Source organism: Mobula hypostoma, chromosome 13 (assembly GCF_963921235.1).
Source record: "Mobula hypostoma chromosome 13, sMobHyp1.1, whole genome shotgun sequence".
NCBI lineage: Eukaryota > Metazoa > Chordata > Chondrichthyes > Myliobatiformes > Myliobatidae > Mobula > Mobula hypostoma.
In genome coordinates this window covers 70,930,684-70,953,623 of record NC_086109.1, presented here as the reverse complement: position 1 = coordinate 70,953,623, position 22,940 = coordinate 70,930,684, and the positions used below count along the sequence as shown (strand labels likewise).

The following is a 22,940-nucleotide window of genomic DNA, read 5'->3' as shown; positions in this document are numbered from 1 at the left end:
TGTGTGTGTGTGTGTGTGTGTGTGTGTGAGAGAGAGAGAGAGTAAATAATCCTGGTCTCAAAAATCTGATAGATTTAGAAACTCTGGATATAGTTGAAAATTATTATTTTTTAAAACTCGGAATTGGACTTTGCACCAATTAGGGAAGATTTTAAAAAATGATGGAGTTCTGTACTCTAGGAAAAAGAAGCCTGTTTGATCAACTGATAGCGGTTGTGAAGAATGTGAAGGACTTCAGGAGGGATGTGGAGGAAATTACATAGATACATTGTTCTCCATAGCTAGTTTCACACAGAATTGTGGTAAATTAAAATAATGGATAAAATTTATTTCTAGGATAATAGAGGAGACTGAGGATATATGAGGGGTGATTGATAAGTTCATGGCCTAAGGTAGGAGGAGTCAATTTTAGACTAGCACATTTATTTTTCAACGTATTTCCCTCCTACATTTACACACTTAGTCCAGTGGTCGTGGAGCATACGGATCCCTTCTTTGTAGGAGTCGGCGTCTTGGACCTCCAGAAAGAGATCCGCAGCACTGGTGATTGATAAGTTTGTGGCCTAAGGTAGAAGCAGATGAGTTATACAGCTCTCGTTACATGCACGTGCAGTTCAACTCTTTAAGTGATTATGCAGAAAGTTTGAAGTTTATAACTTATCTCCTTCTTTGCCAGATCTCTTCAATGAGAGTCATTTAGATTCTGGAAGCTGGAAAGTAAGGAGGGATTTCATCAAATGAGAGGCATAATCAAAATGGAACCAAGAGAACTATTAAAATGGCAAAGGTGATCAGGCCAAATGCTCCTCTCCTCCTGCAAAGCCAGGGTCTTCAGCACAACGTCTTAATGGCGATAAGGAAGTTTAGGAACCTACTCAGTAAACTGCCTGCCTCCATTGAGTTATCTTTCTTATGTCACACCAGTGCCTTTGGGAGATTGCTGCTATTTTCCACATGCTGACCTGGAGCTCCAGTGGCCACCGGAAGCAAAATCAGTCAAGACATTAGTAGTAATTCCACTTGGGAGGGGATTAAGTATTGAGCCAGCCTCTCTCTCTACCTTCTGTCCAATTCTCTAACATCTTGTCCGATTTTTTTGATCAGCTAAAGTATATATTTCCCCTCCATGACAAATATGCTTCCAAATCGGAGTATATAATGAAAAATTTACTTCAGATATTATGACATTCTCGGATCTTGAAAGATAATGATACCATTCTATGTAATTACAAATTCCTTTTGTCTATTAGTTACAATGTGAGCAATTTGCATTGATTTTCTAAACTCCTGGTGTTGATGCCAATTAGAATTGCTGAAGCTCCCAGGAGAAGTCCTTTAACAAGTGCCTGCTGCTTCCTATCCTTCAGTCAAGTCTTTATCCATTTATCTTGAATCCTTTTCACTTTAAAAGCTGAACCAATCATCCTTCATCTACTGCTGTATCCATGACCCTTGACACAAATAGGTCTAGAAACACGGGAGTATTTTCTTTGATTGATACTGTGGACTGGATGAATGTTGCTTTTTTTCTATTCTGTGTGGCTACACTGGTGGATAGAAAGTAAGCTCACTTACTGTCAGTATGTGAGAGCTTTGAGGTCATCTGGACTTAGCAAAATGTTACTGTTAGAAGAGACCCTCTTGTGTCCAATTCTCACTTGTTGACTAAGTGCCTGAAATGATATAATAAGTTAAATCACTGAGTATTGAAAATAAGTTAATTTTATTCCCCCTTCTTTGCAAATAATGGGAAGGAATTAAAATCGGACCAGTAGTCTTCTCCAAACCTATTCCTCTTTGGATAACTGAGGTTCCTCTTTGACAGATTGTTGAGCCTTAGGTAATGGCCATTGGGGTCTAAGATTTCTGCTGAAAAGCCCTATGTCATTTTCTTTCTTTTCAATTAAGTACTGATAGATGTTTATGGTGCTTGAGGATTGTGTAGACATGGTAAATGTAACAGAGATCTTGTTTCAATTTTAAGACTGCCTTCAGCATGTCAGGAAAAGCAGAAACATTGTTGGATCAACACAAGACCTTTCTACCTATGGACCATCTCCTATTTTTGGCTTACACCAGCCCAATCAATCCTTTGGCTACTTACTCTAACCAATCTAATTCAATCCATGGCAACTGAAACCCTCTGACACCCTAAATAAGGCAGATTAATTGATAAAGAAAATCAAATGCAACCAATTAGCTAGAATGGAGTTAAAATGGATCATACCTCCCTCAGTGCCTGCCTGTTTTATAACCGTTGGTTAAATTTGTACATTTGCACACGGCTGATTGTTGGACTTCAGCTTAATTTTTAACCTGTTGTGTGTGCTTTACCTCTGAAAGGAGATTTGACAATGTTAGTCTTTCTCTTGTATGGAGACTTGGCAAGCAAGTCAGGTATTTGGGAATTTTTATTTTATTTAAAGGATACGCTGCTAGGAGGGGTAGCTTTTATTATGGCGCGTGCTGCAACGACTGAACCCAGGTGTGGACGAAAGGCAGACTCAGTCCTCCTGGTGAGTGCTGACACCCACTTAACCCAGATACGCAGAAATGGCAGACTCCCATGTAGAAATAGAAACAAGAGGTTGTACATAAGAATAACAACATAGCAACAATAGCACGGCCGTGACACTGCGAGACAAATCAATCTCAACACAGGAGGACTCCATTCACGGTGCTAAGTGTGAGTCTGCATTAAATAATCGTAGAAAGCAGAAAACCCATGCCAGTAACAATTACTTGACAAGATGAAACAGAAAGCACAAGGGCTTGACCACTCTCGTTAAGACAACAATGTGTAAATACAGGTACTCGAGAAACCTGGAATCCCAATGCTCCACGACAAGCCACAGAGACTCACAAGTCTCATGACAACTTTATTATTTATCCCCCAGTTTCCTATTAGCAAAGTGGTTTCTGGATCATAAGAGCCACTATCTTGCTAGAAGTTTGGAGTCACATGGAGGCCAGATGAGGGGAGGATGGCAGGTATCACACATTAAGGTATATTTTTGGTTTTGGAAGCAACGCAAGATTTTCATGGTTACCTTTGGCATTTTATCCTGGAGTATTGGTATAACCTGACTTAAATTTAACAGTGATTGCTATTTTGAACTCATGCCTCTGAACAATAAATCTGTGATATAATCACTATGCTACCATACATTGGAAGATTTGAGTCATACCAGTAGCTTAGGCAAATAAATTAGTTCTCTTTGATTGTGTGCATTGTTTATTGACCCATATCTACCTAAATATTTTCAGGTTTTAGGTGGTACTGCTGGATACTTTTTATTAACCCAGAGTCATAGATTTTTGTAGATGCTGCATGATACCTTTAAGCAGATGACATAAACCATATGCCTTGATCTTAAAATAATGTTAGGATATTATAAGTGTCCGTCAAAGGGAAAACATTCCCACTTTTCAGATTTAAACCATTATAAAGCCAAACCTACTGACATGATAAACTGTATGAACATTTGTTAATATATTCTACAACCATTAACTGAGCAAGGATGGTGTTATTTATCAGCAATTTTCTAATTCTTCAACAGATTTCCTGATTGGGTGAGAATCAACTGAGTCAAATGCCAGTACATATTTGGGTTATGCATTGAAATATGTATTTTTTTCCAGCCAGAAGAGCTATGATATTAAAAAAAACTTTGTTTAATCTTAACAACACACACAAAATGCTGGTAGAACTCAGCAGGCCAGGCGGGCTGCGTTCCACCAGCACTTTTTGTGTGTTGCTTGAATTTCCAGCATCTGCAGATTTTCTCGTGTTTGCGTTGTTTAATCTTAAAACTGTTTTAAATCTTGGCTATTAGTCATAGGAGCAGAATTAGGCCATTCAGTCCTTTGAGTCTGCTCTGCCATTACATCATAACTGATCCACTTTCCCTCTTAACCCCATTCTCCTACCTTCTCCCTGTAACCTATCAACTTCTGCCTTAAATAAACTCAATGACTAGGCCTCCACAGCTACCTGTGGTAACAAATTCCACAGGATTCACCACTAACTAAAGAAATTCTTCCTCACCTTCATTCAAAATGGTCTTTCCCCTGTTTTGAAGCTCTGCACCCTGGTCCTACCCTTACATTCCCGGAATCATTCTTGTGAACCTCCCATGAACACTCTCCAATGTTAGCATATCCTTTCTTAGATTGCAGGCAGGCCCAAAACTGCTCACAGTACTCTAAGTGGGGCCACACCAGTGCTTATAAAGCCTTAGAATTACATCCTTGTTTTTATATTCTAAGCTTCTCAAAATGAGTGCTAACATTGCATTTGCCTTCCTCACCATCAACTCAACCTGTACGCTAACCTTTAGGTAATACTGCACCAGGACTCCGAAATCCCTTTGCACCTCAGATTTTTGAACTTTCTCCCTATTTACAACATAATCTGCACTTTTATTACTTTTACCAAAGTGCATGACTATACTCTTCCTGACATTGCATTAGATCTGCCACTCCTTTGCCCATTCTCCGAATCTGTCTAAGTTCTTCCGCAGCCTCCCTACTTCCTTAACAATACTTGCCCCTCCATCTTTCGGCATATTGACTGCAAACTTGGCCACAAACACAGCAATTGCATCATCCTAACCATTGACATACACCATAAAAAGAATTGGTACCGACACCGACCCTGCAGAGCACCAACACCAATAAGGTGTTGTACTTAAATGCACGCAGCATAAGAAATAAGGTGGATGATCTTGTTGTACAGCTACAGATTGGCAGGTATGATATTGTGGCCATCACTGAGACCTGGCTAAAGGAAGCATGTCTTTGGGAGCTGAACGTCCAAGGATACACGGTGTATCGGAAGGATAGGAAGGTAGGCAGAGGGGGAGGCATGGCTTTATTGGTAAGAAATGATATTAAATCATTAGAAAGAGGTGATATAGGATCGGAAGGTGCAGAATCTTTATGGGTTGAGCTAAGGAATAGCAGGGGTAAAAGGACCCTGATGGCTGTTATTTATAGGCCTCTAAACAGCTGCAGGGATGTGGACTACAAATTACAACTGGAAATAGAAAAGGCTTGTCAGAAGGGCAGTGCTATGATAATTGTGGGGGATTTTAACATGCGAGTAGATTGGAAAAATCAGGTCGGCACTGGATCTCAAGAGAGAGAATTTGTAGAATGTCTGCGAGATGGCTTTTTAGAACAGCTTGTTGTTGAGCCCACTAGGGGATCGGCTGTACTGGATTAGGTATTGTGTAATAAACCGGAGGTGATTGGAGAGATTGAGGTGAAGGAACCCTTAGGAGGCAGTGATCATAACATGATTGAGTTCACTGTGAAATTAGAAAAAGAGAAGCCAAAATCTGATGTGTCGGTGTTTCAGTGGAGTAAAGGAAACTACAGTGGCATGAGAGAGGAACTGGCCAAAGTTGACTGGAAAGAGACACTGGCGGGAAAGACGGCAGAGCAGCAGTGGCTGGAGTTTATGCGAGAAATGAGGAATGTGCAAGACAGGTATATTCCAAAAAAGAAGATATTTTCGAGTGGAAAAAAGATGCAACCTTGGCTGACAAGAGAAGTCAAAGCCAAAGTTAAAGCTAAGGAGAGGGCATACAAGGAAGCAAAAATTAGTGCGAAGACAGAGGATTGGGAAGTCTTTAAAACCTTACAAAAGGAAACTAAGAAGGTCATTAAGAGAGAAAAGATTAACTATGAAAGGAAACTAGCAAATAATATCGAAGAGGATACTAAAAGCTTTTTCAAGTATATAAAGAGTAGAAGACAGGTGAGAGTAGATATAAGACTGATAGAAAATGATACTGGAGAAATTGTAATGGGAGATGAGGAGATGGCAGAGGAACTGAACAAGTATTTTGCATCAGTCTTCACTGAGGAAGACAGCAGGATACCGGACACTCAAGGGTGGCAGGGAAGAGAAGTGTGCGCAGTCACAATTACGACAGAGAAAATACTCAGGAAGCTGAATAGGCTAAACGTCGATAAATCTCCTGGACCAGATGGAATGGACCCTCGTGTTCTGAGGGAAGTAGCTGTGGAGATTGCGGAGGCATTAGCGATGATCTTTCAAAAGTCGATAGATTCTGGCATGGTTCCGGAGGACTGGAAGATTGCAAATGTCACTCCGCTATTTAAGAAGGGGGAAAGGAAGCAAAAAGGAAATTATAGACCTGTTAGCTTGACGTCGGTGGTTGGGAAGTTGTTGGAGTCGATCGTCAAGGATGAGGTTACAGAGTACCTGGAGGCATATGACAAGATAGGCAGAACTCAGCATGGATTCCTTAAAGGAAAATCCTGCCTGATAAACCTATTACAATTTTTTGAGGAAATTACCAGTAGGCTAGACAAGGGAGATGCAGTGGATGTTGTATATTTGGATTTTCAGAAGGCCTTTGACAAGGTGCCACACATGAGGCTGGAGGGGCCGGTAGTGCTGAGGAAACGGAGAGTCTGCAGAGAGACTTGGATAGATTGGAAGAATGGACAGAGAAGTGGCAAATGAAGTACAATGTTGGGAAGTGTATGGTTATGCACTTTGGCAGAAAAAATAAACGGGCAGACTATTATTTAAATGGAGAAAGAATTCAAAGTTCTGAGCTGCAACGGGACTTGGGAGTCCTCGTACAGGATTCCCTTAAAGTTAACCTCCAGGTTGAGTCGGTAGTGAAGAAGGCGAATGCAATGTTGGCATTCATTTCTAGAGGAATAGAGTATAGGAGCAGGGATGTGATGTTGAGGCTCTATAAGGCGCTGGTGAGACCTCACTTGGAGTACCGTGGGCAGTTTTGGTCTCCTTATTTAAGAAAGGATGTGCTGACGTTGGAGAGGGTACAGAGAAGATTCACTAGAATGATTCCAGGAATGAAAGGGTTAACATATGAGGAACGTTTGTCCGCTCTTGGACTGTATTCCTTGGAGTTTAGAAGAATGAGGGGAGACCTCATAGAAACATTTCGAATGTTAAAAGGCATGGACAGAGTGGATGTGGCAAAGTTGTTTCCCATGATGCGGGAGTCTAGTACGAGAGGGCATGACTTCAGGATTGAAGGGCGCCCTTTCAGAACAGAAATACGAAAAAATTTTTTTAGTTAGAGGGTGGTGAACCTATGGAATTTGTTGCCACGGGCAGCAGTGGAGGCCAAGTCATTGGGTGTCTTTAAGGCAGAGATTGATAGGTATCTGAGTAGCCAGGGCATCAAAGGTTATGGTGAGAAGGTGGGGCAGTGGGACTAAATAGGATAAAATGGATCAGCTCATGATAAAATGGCGGAGCAGACTCGATGGGCCGAATGGCTTCTGCTCCTTTGTCTTATGGTCTTATGGTCACTGGCAGCCAACCAGAAAAGGCTCCCTTTATTCCCACTCTTTGCCTCCTGCCAAACTATTAATCTTCTTTCCATGCTGGAATCTTTCCTGTAGAACCATGGGCTCTTATCGTGTTAAGCATTCTCATGTGTGGCACCTTGTCAAAGGACTTCTAAAAAAAAATCCAATTATGTGACATCCACCGATTCTCCCTCAGCTATCCTGCTTAGAAAAGTAATATTTCAGAACATTAAGTGAAACAAGGTACCTAGTTTCTGTGTTATATTATTGCAAGACTGCTCAATTCTGATCTGCAAAGTTTCAATCAATCTCTGACTTTAAGTATTACCCACACTCTTCATAGAAGTAACACAAGTATACTTGTGTATGAACACAGACAATCTGTCTCTCTCTCTCACACACACACTTATTCTCATTCTCTCTCTCTCTCTCTTTCTGTCTCTATTTGCCTGTCTCTCTCTCACTCTCTTTCTGTCTCTCTTGCCGCCATGAACAAGTACAAAATGACAAAAGTTCCAGAACCGGAGAATATCCTCCATTAATTCATGTGCCAGCCTTAAATATACACGTTCACTGACGCACACAGTATTTACAACAGTCTGCCAAGCCAAACATTCCACTGCACAAGTTTTGATATTTTGAAAGTGATAAATTTCTTTTATCACGCTCAAGTGTGAGACCAAATTAATTATGAATGTATGTTTGACATTGTAAGGGAAACAAATCAGCAGTAAATCTGTGGTGTTCATACATCTTCCAACAGCCATGCTTCTACCCTTCCTGCCTACAGCACTGTGTCAAAGCAGTCAGAGGGCTTTTTATGTCTCCATCCATAGGAGGTTCACAGGAATGATCCCAGGAATGTAAGGATTAATGTATGAGGAGTGTTTGATGACTTGAAGGAGTCAGAATGATGAGGAGGGGATTTCATTGAAACCTACTGATAGTGGATGTTAAAGAGGATGCTTCCATTAATAGGAGAGTATAGGATCTGGGAACACAGGCTCAGAATAAAAGGATGTCCCTTCAAAACTGAAATGAGGAAGAATTTCTTCAGCCAGAAGGTGATGGAACTGTGGAAATTGTTGCTGTGGAGACAAAGTCTTTGAGTATATTTAAGGCTGAGATTCATAGTCTCTTTACTGGCGAAATGGTTAAGAGTTATGAGGAGAAGGCAGGAAAATTGGGTTAAAAAGGAATCAGCCGCAATAGAATGGTGGAGAAATACAATCGGTAGAATCCTCTGTATCTTATGGACTTGAGGACTTTAAGTTAAGATAGGCAATGAATGGTCAGGCGGGCAAAATCAAGACTAAGTATGTGACCTCAATGATTAACTCCCGAGCCTGATTACAATATCATGCCCAGGTATTACTGGTCTTTACCGATTACAGAATTAAATAATTTGGGGAGCAGGAATGCAATTACCAAAGTTATAATAATTTTGCTCAAACTTTCAAAAGATTCTCCAGAAATTCCTTGCTTACTTTCCTTGGTAATTTATAAATGAGTCATAAGAAGGAAGTGTAATAACAGGTCATCAGCTGTTTGAAGGTCTATTGAAGAGCTTTATTACTCTGGAGAATAATGGGGAGAAGTTTCCATTCGGCTCTACTCGCTCATCGTAGGTATCTTTTGCACTTTGTGGTTTACCCTGGAAGCTGTGGCCTCTCCTGTGACATGATGACTGGGCCTTCACAGAAGGGTTCATGTTGATATTTCCAAATGTTCTGGAAGTTCATATAAAAACAAAAAAGAAATGCTGGTAAAGCACAGCAGGTCAGGCTGCCTCTTAGAAGAGAATCAGTCTATGTTTCAGGTTGAAGACCCTTTTACAGAACTGAATTGCTCTGGCTTTGATGTTGGAGGGCAGGTGCCCCTTCGGGACTGATTGATGGACATATCAGAAAGCATAACGGCTTTGTATTGTAGCTATTCTGCAAGTGACCATTAGAAACTGTAGAGAGTTGTGGACACAGCTGAGCACATCAGAGAAACTAGCATCTCGTCTATGTACTCTGTCTCTGGTTCTTGCTACCTCAATAAAGCAGCCAGAATAATCACAGACCCCACCCACAATGGGCATTCTCTTCTCTCCTCTCTTCCACTGGACAGAAGATAGAAAACTCTAAAAGAACTTGCCACCAAGCTCAAGGTAAGCTTCAATCCCGCTGTTATTAGATTTTTGAATGATATTTATTTACTTATGAGATACAGCAGCCCTTCGAGCCACACCACCCAGCAATATCCCAATTTAATCCTAGCCTAATCATGGGACAAGTTACAATGACCAATTAATATACCAAATCGGTATATCTTTAGACTGTGGAGAAAAAACGAGAGCACCCTGAGGAAACCCACATGGTCACGGTGAGAACATATAAACTCTTTAGAGGTAGCGGTGGGAATTGAACCCAGATCGTGGGTACTGTGTAGCTAAGTACAGCTCTAACATCATATACAAGTTTGCTGATGATGGCACTGTTGTGGGTTGTGTCTAAGGGGGTGATGGATCAGCATACAGGAGGGAGTTTGAAAACTTGGCTAAGTGGTGGACTAACAGCAACCTCTCACTCAATGCCAATAAGACTAAGGAACTGATTGTAGACTTCAGGAGAGGGAAATCAGAGGACCATGAGCCAGTAATCATCAGAGGATCAGAGGTGGAGAGGGTTAGTAACTTTGAATTCCTGCATGTCACTTTCTCAGTGGACCTATCATATAAATATTATTGTGAAGAAAGCACAACAACACCTCTACTTCCTCAGGAGTCTGCAGAGATTCTGCATGTCATCAAAAAACTTTGCAAACTTACATAAGACCCTAAGACATAGGAGCAGAATTAAGCCACTCAGCCCATCGAGTCTACTCCACCGTACCATCATGGCTGACCCCGGAACCCTCTCAACCCCATACACCTGCCTTCTGGCCATATCCTTTGATGCCCTGTTGATCAGGAAAATATCAACTTCCACCTTAAATATACGCACGGACTTGGCCACCACTGCAGTCTGTGGCAGAGCATTCCACCGATTTACTACTCTCTGTCTAAAGAAAACTTCTACAGGTGTGTGGTGGAAAGTGTGCTGACTGGCTGCATTACAGCTTGTTATAGCTACTGTAACAAAAGGTGGTGGTTTTGGCCCGGTAGATCATAAGTAAAACCCTCTCAACCACTGAGCACATCTACATGAAATGATGCCATAGAAAAGCAACATCCATCAACAAAAATCCTTACCACCAAGGCCGTGCTCTTTTCTCACTGCTGCCATCAGCTAGAAAGTACAGGTGCCCGAGGACTCACACAACTAGTTTCAAGAGCAGTTACTATCCCTCAACTATCAGGCTCTTGAACAAAAGAGGATAGCTACACTCATTTAAGGACCTATTTAACGACTCTGTCATTTTGTTATTTCATGCTTGTTATTTATTGCTATTTATTTCTATCTGCATTTGCACCGTTTGTTTACACTTCCTGATGTTTACAGTTTACAGATCATGTTTACAGTTACTGTTCTATAGATTTGCTAAGGTTGCCCATGGAGAAAAAAATCTCAGGTTTGTATGTGGTGACATGTACGTACTCTGATAATAAATTTTACTTTGAACTTTGAACTTTGAATTTTGAACCTTGAAGATCTCAGAATATTTTACAATAAAGTAGTAAATTAAAATTTAAAAAAATATGTAAGAAATCTAAAATAAAAACAGAAAATATGAAAAATACTCAGCAAGCCAGGCAGCATCTGTGGAAAGAGAATAAGTTTACATTTTTATTTCCGGATCCTTCTTCCAAAGCCTGACTACCAATGAAGGAGCCCCGACCTGAAATTTCAGCTGCTCTTCTTTTCACTGATGCTGCCTGATTTACTGACTTTTTCCAGTATTTTCTGTTTTTATTACAATAAAACATATATCCTGCGGTGTCTTAGTACGCATTAAATAAAGCAGTAAATTCTGTGCACAGCAAGCTCCCACAAACAAGTATTTGAAATTGATTAAATAATCTGTTCCAGTAATGTTAATTGGCCTTGCCACTGTAGTTATTTTCCTTGTACATCATTACAATTGTACTCTCAGACTCATTATTCCACATGCTGGACCAATGAGGTACTTCACACAGTGCAGCACTAATTCTGTTTGAAGTATATAATCTTTTGCTGCCATCTGTTTTTCCTGCTGATCAGCAATAGAAAAGGGTAATGTTCCTTTTGCCCTCTTCCAGCCTATCAGTATGTTGAAGATGCTACCTCTTCAGATGTTAGAACCAGAAGATCTCAGTAAGGATGTGTTGTCATTGGAGAGAGTCCAGAGGAGATTCACGAGGATCTGGGAATGAAGGGGTTAACATATGAGGAGCATTTGGCAGCTTTGAGCCCGTACTCACTGGAATTTAGAAGAATGTGTGGCGATCTTGTTGAAACCTACTGAATGTTGAAAGGACTCGATAGGGTGGATGTGGAGAGGATGTCTCCTGTGCTGGGGGTATCCAGAACTAAAGGGCACAGCCTCAAAATTGAGTGGTGACCTTTTAGAACAGAGGTAAGGAGGAATTTTTTTTAGCTGGAGAGTAGTAAATCTGTGGAATGCTCTGCCACAGACTGCAGTGGAAGCCAAGTCTGTGCATATATTTAAGACGGAAGTTGATCACTTCATGATCAGTCAGGGCATCAAAGGATATGGCGTGAAGACAAGTGAATGGGGTTGAGTTGTATCTGAGATCAGCCATGATGGAATGGCAGAACAGCCTTGATGGGCTGAGTGGCCTAATTCTGCTCCTATGTCTTGTGGTCTAAGACCTAGCTGGTGCTACTAAAGCATGGATTGTACCTTAACCTCCAATGAAATAAGTAAAAGTTAATGGATTCTTTTCAAGGGAAATACAATATTCAATATTGAAGAAGTAGTGGCAAAGCATTCCTTGCTTTTTCTGATATTAGGAAAATCCTTCAGTACTGAATTGTCAGCAAATGGTAAATAAAACTTTTACGTCAACAGAGAGACTAAGTTAAGATTTTGATTTTGTCATGGATGACCTGAACTGAAAGCCTAAATTAGAAGCTAAAGTTCAAAGGTCAAAAAAACAAGGTACATAAGGGTCTAGTAATGTTTAATACCTGCTGGCAGTAAGCATCCTGTCCTTCGATCTCCTGGCACATTATTGTTAACTTCCAACTAACCTCTCACTAGGGAATCACCTTCTTTTGGGTTTGTTAAACTTATTTCCTTTATCTTCATCTTTGTGTTGAAGGTGTTTTTCGACTGGACAGTTTCCAGCCTATTATTCCATGGGTTTTCCCCGGGTGCTCCCGTTTCTTCCCACAGTCCAGATATAATGGGGTTGTCAGGATCGCTGGGGCAGCATGACTCGAAGAGCCTGAAAAGCCTATTCCACACTGTACAGCTAAATAAAATTTAAAATATATATATATTTATTTCATCCAAATAACCAGCTCCGAACTCCAGAAACAATTTATTTTCTCTTTTAAGTACTTCAGTACAATTGACCTCATTTCAAATCATAAACAAACTAAAACCATTCTTGATTAGCCATTGATTTAAGTGAAAGAAATTGGAATCACTCAAGCCAAGGCAAAATTATATTTTGAAGTTATTCTTATAGCAAAAGAATGTTACAGCACAGGCTTAAACAAGAAGTAAGTTCCAAGAATTAATATTTGTCAAAAAGCAAGTTTTTTTTTGCATGAGCCAAGTTGGAATGTAACTATTTTCCTGAACACAGTCAGATTCTTTTCTTGAGTTTTTTTCTTAATTACTTAGTTTTGCCATGCTTTAACCTCAATAACCTTTCAATTTCTACTGTGTTACCTATGAGCAGGCGTTTTTAGTTCTCCAACGTGCTAGTACCTCTCCTTCTTTGCTGTTGAACCATTTCATTGCCGTTTCATTGACTGGGTGGTGTTTTATTACAGTGAGATCAATAGCAAAGGGCTCTCAGCCACCAATTAGCTTGTCACTCAGAATCAGGGAGTAGAAGCTACACTAATCCCAGAGCATCACAGGCCACTAATGAGGTGAACAGAATACAGAGAACTTGAAGTTCCAACTCTAACTTTTGACTGTTTACCTGCAAAATTTGAGGTGGTGATTTTGGAGACAGCCGCAATTGAAATATTGGTACAAAAGATGGCATTGAGCTGACCTAGAACTGAGATGGGATTTACACTTGTGTTGTATTCTTTTGTTAATTGTAAATAGGAATAATATATATTTCTTCTTTACCTGTTGGAACGGTAACAATTGACTAGGAATGTATTGTCATAGACCAGGGACATGGACCTATCCTGTCCATGCTGACCATCAAATATCCATCTATCGTTAAACAAGCACTGAGAAAGACATAGTCATATATGATATAGCACTCCATTTATACCCGTTTACACTATTATCTTCAAAGGCCTCACTGATCTGTAACTAAGACCATAAAATGTAGAATCAGAATTAGGCATTTGACCCATCGTGTCTGCACCGCCATTTCATCATAGCTGATACAATTTTCCTATCAGCCCCAGTCTCCTGCCTTCTCCCCATATCCCTTCATGCCCTGACCGATCAAGAATCTATCAACCTGTGCCTTAAATATACATAAAGACTCGGACTCCATAGCTGTTTGTGGCAAAGCATTCCATAGGTTCACCACTCTCTGCCTAAAATTTGGCTGCCCAGTTCTTTCCTAAATCAGATGAACAGCTAATTAAAACATATTTGGTGCTCATTGAAGCAATTTATATGTAAGTATTATCAACAGTGACTACTTATCTGCTTTTCATGAAGTATAACTCCCAATCTCACAATTTTAAAATCCTCCTCATTGTCCTTAATTCTTCCATTGTGTCGCATCTGGAGATGATGTTGTCCAGGAGATTCTTCAGAAGTCAAGGATGAGACAAAGATCGCAGAGATACAACCATTTTATTAGATGTTCATCATATTTCAGGTCATATGGGGTCAGCCTGCACCAGCAAGCAAAGAATTAATGAAGGAGATTGAGCATGTGCTTTCCTTTCATCGTGCAAACCAGTCTGAACTGATTTCTATAAGAAACCTGTAAACAGGTACTGACTGAGTCACATTTCAGCTTTGCCAAAAGAAACTACAGAAGTACAGAACAAAATACACTACAAACAGATAAATATATAAGCATGCATAAAGAAAACTAGAAGGAAAAAGCACACAATAAAAACAACCTTCTGAAACCTAATCCAACAATTGCCCCTCCCTTTCATTGTGACTTCCTCCTGTCCTATACACCATTGACTTCAAACCCTTTATTCCACTGTCTGCAGTCCCTCAGGAATCTCCATCTCTTTATTATGCCCTTGCTCACTCTCTACCTACCATTGTTTTGTCTTTGAACAATCTCTTTAATCTCCATCCGTAAAATAAGATTATGTTCATGTAATCCTATAATATTGTAATTTGTTCCTTATTAATCTCTTGACACATTTCACTAATTAAGCATAGGTAAATCAGCCGGCATTTTAAATATCAGCATTCAATAATACAGGGCCCCCAATTTTTTTCTTATAATGTAAAATCTCCAGCAATCTGTTCTGGAATTCTTGCAGTCTTGACTCCAAATGACATGTGCTTTACTTTCTTATACCTAAGCATCCAAGTGCAGGTCAAACATCAATCCAGAATCTAAATACAGAAAATGCTGGAAATCTGAAATGCAAACTGATAAAGTTGGAGATACTCATCAAGTCAAGTAGCAACTATGAAGAGGGAAAACAGGTTAGCTTTCCAAGATGTTGACCTTTCATCAGAAGTGCCTATTATGATAAAACTGGAAAGGACAACCATCAGAAATATTAACTCTCCTGACTGAGTATTTCCAGTATTATCTAATTTTATTGTAGATTAACCATGTCGAATTCCTGACACAATGATAACTATTAAAGTTTTGTGAGATCACTAAGTTATTACCTCCATTAATCTGTCTAGGAAGAACCAATACATCATACTTCAGAGTAGACACTGGGTTTAGTTTCGTTCTTCATGTGGCTGAATCTCCCCAATGAGACTCAGAATTTCTCAACATGTTTTTAAATTTTGGTACACTGTTCCTGATTAATTGTTTTCAGTTTGTGTTCTGATACAAGTCCGACATCAAAGAAAATGATCAAATATAACTTTAAGAATCCTCTTGCCAGAGTAGCTGGCTATATAACAAAAATATATACTTTCAATTTCAATTACCTGTATCGGTGATATTTCTGAAAATAATAAGAATCCAAACTACATATATTTGGGCAAGGCCATAAGACCATGAGACATGGGAGCAGATTTGGAACATTTAACCCATCAGGTCTGATCCACCATTAGCTGTTTTATTATCCTTCTCAATCACCTCTCCTGCCTTCTTCCTGTAACCTTTTGACACTCTTACTAATCAAGAACCTATCAACCTCCACTTTAAATATACCAGATGACTTGGCCTCCACAGCCATCTGTGGCAATGTATTCCACAGATTCAACACCCTCTGGCTCAGGAAATTCATACTCATATCTGTCCCAACCTGTTCTGAATGGCCACTCTTCTATTCTGAGGAGGTACCCCTGGTCCTAGACTCACCCACAATTTGAAACATCCTCTCCACATCCACCTATCTATGCTGTTCAAAATTCAGCATGTTTCATTGAGATTCACCCTCATTCTTCTAAACTCCAGTGAGTATAAGCCCAGAGCATTTTGCTCCTATGCTTTCCTGAGTAGTCAGTGTTACTAGATTATTTAATAATGTGCAAACATGCATCATTGGAGACTGTCCAAAAAAAAAACTCACTGGTTTCATTCCTGGGCTGGGATGATTGCCCTATCACAAGTGCCGAGACAAAAATCCATGTATGTTTTCAGGTGCAAATGATCTTCTTGAAACTTGTCAGGTTCTTAAAGTCATGACGTGTAGACTGATTGTGCAATAATGTCAATAAGAACAAGCCCAAAGTAGTCCGCAAGTGCATCCAATCCAGCTTGCTAGCCCCAAGCCAGCATAAACATCGTGCCACACTGCCTCCAGTCTCTCATCTCCTGGGCGACTGCATCAGGTGATCACGCGGAATAAGGCCTAGTCCGCAGTACAACTGAAACTATGCAGTCTCACCAATAAACCAATGAATTGGATTCCAGTATTTTACATCACCGATGTCCAACAGGATCTTGTGATCTCTTCAATTCTCTACCTTAGAGACAATGTTCCCTCTAAGGGAACACAGTTTTTATTACTACTACACAAAGGAATTTAACCTGCGCACAAATGGTTGTCACCTTCCACCTTATTGGCACGTTAAGTATATTTCACAATTGTACCCAAAGACATTTCCTTTTCCTGTTTCTGATGCGTATGGTTTTGACAACGTGGAAAGACTGTGCAAAGATTTGGCTGCAGATTTTAGAACTGGCTTATTTATACTATTTTTATTGAAGAAATTATTGATTCACTATGTTGAATTCCAAAAAAGCAAAGGGCATGCAGGGCAAAAGAACTGCTAGTTCATTTAAAGAGGAGTGGCTTATTATCCTTAGAATAACTTCAGGTTTACTTCCACTTAAAAATTCAGTGAGCACATGTTGCTGTCACCAGGCAAAAAATTGCACAGCATAAAATTTGTGTACACACTGGTCATTACAAATTAGAGGGAACATAGCTTAGAGATGCAAATCATAAACACAAGTGATTCTGTCAGATTCCTCCTTCTTCAGCCATTTACCTTTTTCAGCTATCACCCCTCAGCTTCTCACTTCATCACCGTCCCCTCCCTACCACGTACCCCACTCCCATGACTTCACCTAACACCTTATAGCTTGTACTCCTTCCCCTCCCTCCACCTTCTTATTTTGGCTTCTTCCCCCTTCCTTTCCAGTCCTGATGAAGGATCACAACCCGAAAAGATGACTCTTTATTCTTTTCCATTGATGCTGCCTGACCTGCTGAGTTCCTCCTTCATTTTGTGTGTGTTATTCTACACTGGAGATTGTGGCGGCTACATCATTGAAATAGATAACTTTTTGAAAGATCAGAGAATTGAGGGCTATGGGGACTAGCATGGAAGAGGAGATGAGGCCGAGAGATAGACCAGACGTGACCATACTGAAACATGGAATGGAGCAGGCTCAACTGACTTGTTCCTGCTTCTATTTTCTAATGTCCTTCTTAGATCTGTTTCCTTTAGCAATGGTTTGTGACTGTCTCCTGCAGCTACAGAGGAGTTGGGCATAGCGTAGCATATTGGGTCTACAGATGGCAGATTATAAATGCAGTTTCAATGGTATTCCACAGGTTTTCAAAGGAATATCCCCTTTTTCAGGATTTGCAGCCATCCATGAAGAGAAGGCTAGCATAAAACGATTCTGCTTTCCTGCAATACTTTGTTGTTTATTCAACTGATGTTTTCCATGTGTGGAAGAAAAACAGCAATGGTAATTTTAAGTATGCAGAGAGTATGTTTTCTTCGACATTTTAATATTGCTTGAATATACAGAACTTCACATGGAACCAAGTAACATTAGAACAAAGAATAATATTTGTACAGTTAATGTGTGTATATTTATGCATTTTCCAAGATGCTATTTTTTGCTGATTGATTTTGCCAAGTCAGTTGAGTTCAAATCCCCAGGCAATGAGCTGAAGTTCTGCATGCTGGTCAGGCTGCACCTGGACCACTTAGTTCTGGTCGACATGCCGTGAGAGACCCATCCAAGCCCCAGAGACCTTACGAAAGAGAGCAATGAGACTGATCCCAGGTGTTACAGTGGCAGTCAGAAGGATCTGGGAGTAAAAGTACAGATCACGGGCCTGGAAACAAAATGTCTCTAAGGGTTTCCCCTATCAGGATGCATGGGGCACTTAGTGTGACAGAGTAACTGAACCTAAAACAGTACTACTGATTGGCAAAGTGAAAAGAGAAATAGACAATCAAGACCTGAATTTGTATAGCATTCTTTTGGGATTTCCCATTGCTATTTGTACATAGTACGATTCCATGAAAACTATATCACCTGACCAACCAAACTATAAATTTTGCTGCAGATTTCATGAATAATAAGTGTATTTTGAATCTTTGAATATTTGAATGTGCTACAGGACTCCATGCATGCTCTCATGATCCTGAGAACAATGTTGGTGACAGTGTAGCACATTCAAATATTCAAAGATTCAAAGTACATTTATTATCAAAGTATGTATGTAGTATATAACCCTGAAATTCATCTCCCTCACAGACAGTCATGAAACAAAGAGAACCATGAAACCAACCCATTCAAAGAAAGACACCAAACATCAAACACCCCCACTCCCCGTGCAAAAAGTAATGCACAAACAGCAACAAAAACAAACAAGTGAGAATGCAAAGGGCATATTTCCGTACAGTTCAGTACATGATCAGGCTGTCCTGCCAAGTAAATCAAAAACTAACAGCAAGGCTAAATGCTAACTTGTCATGCTCACTGAATAAAAACCAAACAATTCAGGTTCTCTGCATTTCTAACACTCGATACATTAATTGCTCACTTACCTGAAATTAATCTGGCACAAGAGTTTTAATAGCTGCCTGACCCCAAAGAATGTCCAGCATTATCTGTTTTTTAAATCTATTTCAGATTTCTGCTGTGTTTTCCTATTTAATTAAGGTTTGGTCTGGATTTTGATGGTTAAAGAATAATAAGAAGAAGAAGGCAAGAACCTAAAGCACAACTTGGCCTGTATTGGACAAGTTAGGCCAAAGATGTTTTTGTCCAAAGTTCAAAGTACATTTATACATTATATAACCTTGAGATTCATCTCCTTGCAGGCAACCACAAAACAGTAAACCCAAAAGATCCCATAAAACAAAAAGACTGACAAACATCCAAGCAACACACACGGAATGCTGGAGGAACTCAGCAGGCCAGGTGGCATCTATGGAAAAGAGTTGACGCTTCGGGCCGAAACCCTTCGGTAGGTCTGGAGAAAAACATCCAATATGTAGACAGAGTGGAAAAAAAACAAATCATGCAAACAATAAAAGTAAGCAACTAGCATTTAGAATGAAAGTGAGTCCTCAGACATGAAGTCCTTAGTAGCCAAAGCAAGCCACAGCCTCAGCCTCAGTTCAACACAAAGCACAGTAAACATTGCAGAGCTCACAGACACAAAGCCCGGAGCAGCTAGACTTTATAACGTTATGATCCTATGTAGTCTATGCTCATTATTCTGTCCTCTTCCCTTTAAAATCTCTAGATTTTCTTGGTTTCAATAATTTCATACATTTCATTACAGTATTTTGTGATTCAGAATTAACCTTTTGTATTCATTTGAATTCATGCCAGAAGCATAATGAGGATTTTCACTTTTGTTATGACCCTGTTTATCATTATTTACAATTACCATAACTGATTTTTAGTAGATCTCCATTTTACTGGCAGGGATTTTAAAGATACTCATAAGCTAAGTGGAAAATCAACAGGAGGTGGACCCACAATTTACACTAAGAGCGGGAGAGTTCTTCATCTGTAGTTAGTGATTTGGGGGTCATTTAATTGGAAAGTTTTGAGGGTAAGCACTTTCGAGTGTATTAAATGAGCTGCCATAAATTCTGCTATCCCAGTTATCAGTCATTGGCATGGTTACCCACTGTTTGACAGTTAAGAAGATTGTGCATAAACAACCTAAGTAATGCACTCCTTTTCAAATCTAAGACCAAAATTGATCTGGTCCCATGCTTAGTTTACAATTAACCACCATATAAAGCAATGACATGAATAATTGAAAATGTAGTTTATATAGCTTTACTAATTTAGTTACCGTTGAAGTTTTGAATATCTCAATATATTTTGACTCAAAAGTGTTAGGAAGGGAAGATATTATATTGGCCAAAAGAAGAATGGGATTACTCTTTCTTTCTTAAAATGCATCATCAGCTGAGTACCCTAATGTCTTTCTTTCTTTTCATTCATACAGTACTGTGCAAAAGTCTTAGCCACCCTAGCTTTTTTGTATGGTTTCATAAGGCCTCCACAAAGCCCTGATCACAATATTATTGAGGCTGTCTCAGATTACCTGAAGAGAAAGAAGCCAGCAAGACAGCCAAAGGCTGAAGAAGAACTGTGGCAAATTCTCCAAGATGCTCAGAACAACCTACCGGCCGATTTTCTAATAAAACTGCATGACAATGTTCCAAAGAGAATTGACACAGTTTTAAATGCAAAGGCTGGTCACACAAAATATCGATTGATTTAATTTTTACTGTTCACTGCTATTTAAAGTAATTTTTGATATTTCGAAACTTTTCATTGCTTTACAGAATTTTTTTTACATGTGCCTAAGACTTTTGTAATTCTAAATCCTAGCAGAGAGAAGCACAGAACAAGCTCATAATGAATCTCAACCTCTTTTCACCATGTCCCATTTCACTTTGCATTAATTTACATAAGGACAAAAAACTAACTATACTGTAAATTATGCTGCCAATCCACTGAGAATCAGTTGCAGCTAACTAGCACAGATCAATTTCACCCTTTTGGTATCTCCAACCTGGCAATGGCACAATGAGCCAAATCATTTTCTTTCCCACAAATGCTCACATTTTGGATGTAAGGTGAATAATAGAGACTCAGAAATTTTGTAGCTAAAAGCATGTCAGATCAATATTCTCTGGTGTTACATTCTAGCTTTTTCAAGACCCCCAGACTCTTATCTTTTGGCATTCACGAGGCTGAGATAAGTGCATCCAAACTCGCACCAAGGTCAATTCTCGGTAGTTTCCCATCATTATAAAGAATAGAAGTTGAGAAGTGAAGGGAAGTGATGATATCTGGTAGGCATGATTTAAGGTAATTTATTTTGTTGCCATTAAGATAATCAGGGAGGTTTAAAATATTTGTAGAATTGGGTGTGTTAGAGCACCTGTCAGCAAATGTCCCCAGGCACTGCAGAGTTAGTGAAGGAACCAGCCTTGAAGAAGATGGCAATTGCCAAGTTAGGTCATGTTTCTTAATTAAAGCTGAAAGAGGCATTGATAGTCCAGTTAAGGCCAATGTCAGTGCTCAGAATCCTGGGGCCTCGTATTCATAAAAGATTCAGCATTAAGGGATATCAAACAGGAATTATGCACCTATTGTCTCTGTACCTTCTCAGTGACATCCATAGGTATACACAGAGGATCAAGGACACAACTCCTCCAGTAGACACATGAAGGATAACAAAACTATACGTTTCTAATTCCTGGGCTTCAGATAAATTGTTACCATAGTAATATAAAAATGCAATATATGAAACTAATTCCAGTACAAATGTTTCATGCAAAACTTATGTGCCTCAAAGACTAAACCTTTGTGACAGATGTCGACTTACTATTAGATAACCATTACTTTATCATCAATGAATAAAGAAAATAATTTTTCCTGAAAGAACAATAAATGTCAGATAAATAAAATATAGTCTTTTCCAGGATTCCTTTCCTAAATAAAGTTCAAAGTACATTTATTATGAAAGTATGTATACATTATACAACCTTGAGACTCGTCTCCTTAGAGGCAGCCACAATATAGAGAAACCCAAAAGAACTCATTTTAAAAAAGGCTGTCAAGCATCCACTGTGCAGAGAAAAAGAAACAAATAATGCAAGCAATAGAACTAAGCATAGAGCATTCAGAACGGAATTTTTATGAAAGACGCAAATCCAGACATCATCGCAGCCAGAGCAGGCCACAAACTCAGATCAGTACAGAGGCAAGTAAACGTTGCTAGACCACAGACATGAAGCCAGGCAGTAGATGTAGGTATGGCGTGCAGAACAGTCATCATGTTATCTTGTCAACAGACTAAACCTCTGTGTTGAACAGAGTAAAACAATGAAAGGACTACGAATGAGAAGTCACAAAAAGGAATAGAAGAAGTGAGTTAGTTCCTCACACATGTTCTGTTAGATCATGGCAAATCAGTACCACCACATAATTTGTTTCATAATATTCCCCATTTGGAAATTCCAGATTTGGAAATTCTAGGTCACTTTTGGCATCCACGGATAAGGGAAAATATGAACATTTCCAGCACTGTTTATGTACAAAAAAGCTTCATCATCTCCTTCCTTAAAATGCTTACCTCTATTTTTTTTAATTGTGGTTCCAGTTTAAGACAACAGTCTTTATATATTTCATTCTGTTGAAATTCTTCACAATTCAAAAAGCATCAATTTAATCTGTAAAGACTTAGCGACTTAGGACTTTCTTCCTTTGGAGCAATGGAGGATAAGAGATGACTTGATGGAGGTGTATAAGATGATAAGAGGCAGAGATAGAGTGTACAGCCATCATTTTTTTCCCCAGGGTGTCAATGGCTAATAGAAGAAAGCATGCTTTTAAGGCGATTGGAAGAAAGTACAATAGTGGGGGGGATGTAAGAGGTAGCTTTCTTACATAGAGACCAAGATAACTGCATGGAAATGCTGAGTGTGGTAGTAGAGGCAGATACGTCAGGGACATTTAAGAAATTCTGAGATGGGTACAGGATGAAAGAAAAATGGAGGGGCTTTGTAGAAGGGAAGTGTTACGTTGATCGTGGATTAGGTTAAAAGGTCAGCATAACATAGTGGGCTGAATGTCCTGAACTATGCTG

General features: G+C 39.5%; 1 long non-coding RNA gene across 2 annotated transcripts; it reads left to right on the top strand.

Moving 5' to 3' along the window:
• Positions 1-2,382: 2,382 nt before the first annotated feature.
• On the top strand, positions 2,383-21,727 carry LOC134355665 (uncharacterized). Of its 2 annotated transcripts, none has more exons than XR_010020148.1 (3): positions 2,383-2,516; positions 19,138-19,283; positions 20,286-21,727. It is a non-coding gene; the product is annotated as an uncharacterized LOC134355665 (long non-coding RNA). The 2 variants fall into 2 exon arrangements; XR_010020149.1 differs by lacking the exon at positions 2,383-2,516 and adding an exon at positions 11,742-11,865.
• Positions 21,728-22,940: the final 1,213 nt, after the last annotated feature.